General features: G+C 38.2%; 3 protein-coding genes across 5 annotated transcripts in view; all 3 read right to left on the bottom strand.

Annotated features, from left to right (window-relative positions):
- The window catches only part of LOC146470959 (uncharacterized), an 11,734-nt gene extending 11,519 nt beyond the window's left edge, over positions 1–215 (bottom strand). The window contains exon 1 of the mRNA XM_085121369.1: positions 1–215. This exon is cut by the window's left edge and continues 1,101 nt beyond it. The gene's annotated coding sequence lies outside the window, so the exon portion shown is untranslated.
- The window catches only part of LOC146470953 (uncharacterized), a 174,279-nt gene that overhangs the window by 93,059 nt on the left and 75,220 nt on the right, over positions 1–6,000 (bottom strand). The gene's annotated exons all lie outside the window — the stretch shown is intronic.
- LOC146470956 (mannan-binding lectin serine protease 2-like) overlaps positions 1–6,000 on the bottom strand; it is a 94,262-nt gene that overhangs the window by 59,173 nt on the left and 29,089 nt on the right. Inside the window, exon 7 of one of the 3 annotated variants that reach the window (XR_014866910.1) lies at positions 3,012–3,433. The exons of the other annotated variants lie outside the window; for them this stretch is intronic. The gene's annotated coding sequence lies outside the window, so the exon portion shown is untranslated. Of the gene's footprint in view, positions 1–3,011; positions 3,434–6,000 lie in introns of those variants that run through there. 3 annotated transcript variants of the gene reach the window in all.

Genomic DNA, 6,000 nt, shown 5'->3' with positions numbered 1-6,000 from the left:
TTGAAGTGTGCGGATTCATTTTAGTTGCAGTATGCGGTTTATTTAGTTTGCTGTGTGGACTTTATTGTCACTGCAGCGTGCGAATTTACTTTTGTTTGCAGTATGCCGAGTCATTTTATTTGCAATGTGCGGATTTCTCTTCTTTGTAGTGTATAATCAACTTGTAATTGCTTTTATTTTACATTTTTGTTGATTTTTTTTAAATGAAAGTGGTGTCCCTTATGGGCCACCGTAAAAAAGAATGGAGTAGACAATATAGGTCTTCTTTGAATGCATCAAAGTGGGCTGATACCAGTTTTTCAAATTGATATCATACCACGATAAGAGTAGCAGTTGTTTACCCATTTTGAGTCACCGTAACTCAGGTCTAAGACTCAAGCTCAGGTTAACGTTATTACTCCTTAAGTACTCTTTAAATAAAACAATACAATTTAGCTTCTGTTAAAGAACAAAAGGTTAATTATTTATCTAGAAAATGATGGCATGCTTTATACAATTCTTTCTGTAATACTACAGATTGTTAATTGAAAAATGTGACACTCTTGTATGGAGTTACACAACTTAGCTCAATATATATGTAATTAGGATCTTATTATTGTGTTTATTTTAAAGACTAGGAAAAATTGTTTTACTTTGAGGGGTGTGCCCTCAAAGGAAGGATTTTTAGGGTTAGAAATTACAATAGTGCCAAGGACTTCTTGGGATCAGTTTTAAACTTGCTATTTTTCTTGTTATACGTAGGTGTTTTTTTGTCCTGGCTTGGTTAGACCTATGGATATTTTTGTGTATTCAACTACCTCTTCATTCGCACGTCCATGCCTTTTTTAACCTAAGTTTCAGGCTCTCCTAAGGGGAAAGAGTGGGGCGGGGGGGGGGGGGGGGAAGGAGGGGGTTGGTGCCTCTTGAGACGCCAGTACGTCTCAGTATATTATGTCTAATTGCAAAACTATTACTTTAGACAAGGGTGTAGGTTGTTGACTTGACCAGATTTAGGACTTTAAAATTTTACTCTACAAGTTAGATGTTTTAAACTAAAAGGTTCTTATTGGATTGTAAATACGCGGCCTTTAGAATTGCATTGTCTCCGTGTGAATATTAGAAGTTCTACACTGCAGAGTTTATCGTTTTCCCCATTTTTGTATAAAATCCCATTAACTTTTTTTTTTGAATCGCTGAAGTTAGCGCTTCCTCACATTTCTGAATGTGAGGAATGTCATGACGGGACCGGCTTCAGTTTTGGAAACAGTTCACAGCGTCTAAAATCAATCTCCTATTGATATTTATTGGATTCATTTTCCATCCATTTTCTGCCTTTTTGAGAATATTTGCACATTGTTTCGAGCTCTGATTTGAAAATCATGACCAGCTTTATTTCGTTAATTTTCAATGTAACTTAATGCTGAAAACACGCGGCCAAACTCGTCACTGTCTTTGTAACCATTTCAGCGTACCACATCACCGTGCTATCGTGTGTTTTCGTCATCCTAACCCTGTGAAGCTCGGGCGAAGAATTCTGGTTATATTTGTGACCGTTCATAAGATCGTCCCATACTTTGTTCATCCGAGTATTACTCTTGCTCCAGAGGCCCGTTGACTTTAAAATCAAAAAGATCAAATAACTCCATTCGGTGCCCGAATATCAAATGCGAATTCTGTTGCGGCGATACAAAAAGTTTCAAATATTCACATTCAATATAAAGAGTACTCTTGGCAAAGGGACCATGGGACGGGCAAGCAGTAGAAATTCCAGATTGTGTTTAAGAATGCAGCCAATCAAGATCCTTAATCTGATCTTTAAGTCCCTTTATTAACGACTTAAACCACATCTTTACTTTACGTTACTTCATAAACATTAACTTTACGAGGCTACTTAAAGACGCGTAAAGTTTGTACAGCTTTGCGCAAATTTACGTTCTCTTCAAAGTTTTGTAAATTTGCTATTTCGTCATTGTTCTGTTTTGTCCGAAAGTTAACGTTTAGTCTTCTAAAAATCGCTAAAATTTCCAAACACTGTTAAATACAAGCACTAAATCCAAAAACGCGCGGTAAAATAATCTGTCTCGTTTCAAAGAAGAATGGGTGACGTAGCGCAGTTCTAGGTATGTCACAGTTACATCGAGTGACTGCAAAGGCTCTACCGATAAGGACGACTTCGCCAAAAATTTCTCAGTCTGCAATTCTCCTTCGATTTGGAGGACTATTTAGTAACTGGACTAGTATCTGTCGCCATTTGTATTTAAGAAATTAAAATCGAAAAAATAAGCCCTGGAAAAGTCCATCGGTTTTTTCATTAAAGATTGCAATTCGTAAATGTTTTTATCTTCTGAAAACAAGGTTGACAGAGTTAAGTTCTTTTGGGGAAATTATCATCGAGCAAAACTTCCCTTCCCGATAAAAACTCTATAGACTTTTCCCAACTCCACAACGTGTTTCCTTCACGAAACTAATGACAGAGTGGTTTCTAATTAAAACCGTTTGATAATAACAACTACACATGTTAAAAAAAAAATTTCCAACGGTTCTTTCGGAGAATCTTTAGCGATTTTATAGCGTCGGCCATCGTGGTGTACGAAAGTGTCCGCTCGATTTGACAAGAAAGCCGGTGCTCAGCAACTATTTCATGAATCAAGACTCGTTTGGCTCTAACTCGTGTGTCAAAATACAGAGAATATTCGTGTTCCGATATTGTCGAGCCTTAAGATTCGCCAACAGGTAGTAGCGCGCAACCCAGTCCTTACGAACTGCATTTAATTGCAGCTCGTCAGCAAAATAATGTAAACAAACATTCCTCTGTCAACGTAAATGCTGGGATGGAACTCTCGCTTCCCCTTTGGTTACAAATTTATGATCCAAATGCTGTTTGCGTGTACACTGCGGGAAGGCTTATAAATTCCGCCTCAAACCAAAGCAAAGATCTTTCAATTGCTTTCACCGCTCAATAAATTTCTACTTTTGTTTTTCTAGATGACCACGTCTTTTGACTTGTGTAAAAAGCAAAACAGAAAGACAAAACAAAAACACAAACAAAAAGAAAAAAGAGCAAAAGAGAATTAAAAAAAACACACACACACACTGAACAACAACAACACGAAACAACTTGTAAATGAGACAAGAACTGTTTAAAACTAAATCTTTCAAATAGTTTGGTCAGTAGTGAGTTAACACTGGCGTTTTCAATATCAGTTGCTACTACATTTCAAACTAGTTTTTACTTTTTGATTGAGAATTGATTCACACCTAGTTACTGAATTGAGGCTGCACGCGAGAATATACTTTAAAAAAAGATAAACACAATATTTCTCAGCAAGCAGCACTAGCCCCTGGAGTTTTGTTTTACAGACAAAGGAGTAGTTATACTTACAGCTCCCACAGCTGTTTATTGTTATCAAAAACTCCTTTGGGTAGTTCCTTCAGCTGGTTGTTACTCAAGTACCTACAGCAAGAAAATGCGTAAGTTTACATGATATCCACACACTTTATTAGCTAAAACTTTTAAAAACAGGACCGCTTCAGTTGATGGAATGAGTGATTCGACAAAATAGTCGTTTCTTCCGACTGCTTTGGAATCCTTCTTTCTTAAAACCAAAGAGGCAGCATGCAAATGGTTAGACTTTCTAGTCTTCTCGGATAAGTACGATAAACCGTAGGCCCCGTCTCACAACCCTTGTTTGTAAATAACTCTGTGGGACGTTAAAGAACCCACTCACTGTTCGCAAAGAGTAGGGGACGTAGTTCCCGGTGATGTAGTCTGGTCTTTGTGTGTATATTCTCATGGTTGGGTGGGTAAATGCTCGGAGATATTAGCTGCATTAAGCTACTCTGTAAATCCGAGGGTAAATAAAGATATGATGATGATGATGATGTATGCATAATTCATCAGACACTGGGATACTTATAAGTAGTGGGACTAGTTTTAATGATTGTTTTATCTCAGGAATATTTGAAATATGTCAATAAGCCAAGTCCCTTGGATGGGGAAAAAAAAACTTGCCACTTCAAGAGATCACGAGCAAAGACCACTACATTTCTAGTCATCCGTTATAACTGCAAATATGCCGTCATTCCAATTCCCGCTTTACAGAAAAAAGGCCATTACATCGGACGACCAATAAGGACCCAAGAAGCTCACAGTTTCACTTTGGACGCTTACAATTGTGAACTGTAAATATAATTCAAGTAAAATTGTTACAAAAAAGGTGGACGTTGCGCTGCGATACAGTGTTTCTTTTTGACGTTGTCTTAACGATCCTAGCATCGGATCCCACGCTTCCCACGTGACTGATTTCCCTCCCACCCCCCTGTTCTAGAGCCTCATACGCAGGCTACTCCTAACGTTACAGGATTTCACCAGCTGTTAAATTTTACCAAGAACTTATGCCAGCTGGATGGAGAGAGTAGTAGCCACAAAGGCGTACATACTTTTTAAAGGCTAGTTCAATTTCTCAAAAACTACTTTATGTACAATGTTCGAATTCTGAGAAAATTATAATATTGCCGGGGTATTTAAACTTAAGCCCGGCTCACATGATACCAGGTGTATCCCAGCGTAAATTGTGCGTGTATTACAACAGCCGATTTTTTATTTATTTATTTATTTTTTTTTCAATTTTATTGACATTGCGGTTTGTACGAAAGTGTCTGCCCGACTTAATAAGAAACCTGGTGCTCGTCAACATATTTCCTGAATCCGGACGCCATTGGCTGTAAATCGTCTGTGAAAATACACAAGAGATTCGTTTTCCGATACTCTCGTGCCGCCAAATCCGTCGACAGGTAGTAGCTTGTAAACCGGCCCTACAAAAGGCATTAAATTGCAGCTTATCAGCCAACGACAAAAAAAAAATAATAAAGATTCTTGTACTGATATAAACGGTGTCATCGAACTCCCGTTTCCCTTTTTGTTACAAATTTGTCATCCAAATACTGTTGAGATGTCCACTGCGGGAAGGCTTATCCATTCCGCATGCATCAAATATAACCAGAGGTCTTTCAATCGCTTTAGTAACTTAAAGCATGCCTCCAATAAGTTCACAACACGAACGGGGACACTTTTAAACGACCACGTCTCCTGGCCGGTAAATTTTAGACTCCTTTTCAGTTTTTAGCACGCTGGTGTCATTTAAAGTGTTAAATGCTTCTTTCTTTGCGAGTATTTCAATGCGCTTGTGTAATTTGTTTGCACGAATTGTAACTTGTGCTTATGTGAGATATACTTTCTAATAGGTAGAAATAAGTTACATACTTTCAAATTTATGGAATCCAAAGTTGATCTCTTACTCGTCATTTGCCCTTACGTTTCTCTTGAATTTCTCACCCAAGTCGATAGTGACCACAAGCGCAATCACCGCTTTCTTTGTCACTCTATGTTTCTGTCTTTCTTATACCGGTAACCTATGACTTGTCACCTGCGACCTTGTCGACTGCAAGCTGTGACCCCTAACCTTTGCCCTGCTAATTTTATTTGACGGTTATGCCTTTCGGCGAAAACAATAACATTGCACGTTTAGCAAGTCTTCCGTAGCATGTAAAACTGAAAATAAATTATTTCGCGCCTGGTCAAAACGTATATTCTTGCTTCCTGCAAACGTATCTATGGCAACATTTTGCACGCGCAAACAAATTTCGACGCTTGATATTCGAAATTTGTCGGCAATTTCGTAATTTTTCGTTTCTAAATGTCTGAAATCGTTTAATTGAAACAGAATAAGTGTGGAAATTCAATGGAAGAGTTTTCGAGGTCCCATATCGTTTCCCGTGGAGATGAATTGGGCGAAATGCCAAATGTTGATATTTGCCGTACTTTTTTCAAAGAGTTGTTTGACAACATCGATAGCGAAAGCGAAACAGGAGAGTCGCCAAGTAAATATAGCGAGGCGGAAGCTAACGAAACTGAGCCCCAAACTGAGCCGAGAAAGAAAAGAAGTAGCATTGTTATCTTAGACGACGAGGAGATTGAAGAGTTCCAGAAAAAAAAAGCAGCTCGCGAAGAACACTGTCAAA

Source organism: Pavona decussata, unplaced genomic scaffold, assembly GCF_977016875.1.
Source record: "Pavona decussata unplaced genomic scaffold, jaPavDecu1.1 SCAFFOLD_108, whole genome shotgun sequence".
NCBI classification, from domain to species: domain Eukaryota; kingdom Metazoa; phylum Cnidaria; class Anthozoa; order Scleractinia; family Agariciidae; genus Pavona; species Pavona decussata.
This window is presented reverse-complemented; position numbering and strand designations above follow the sequence as displayed.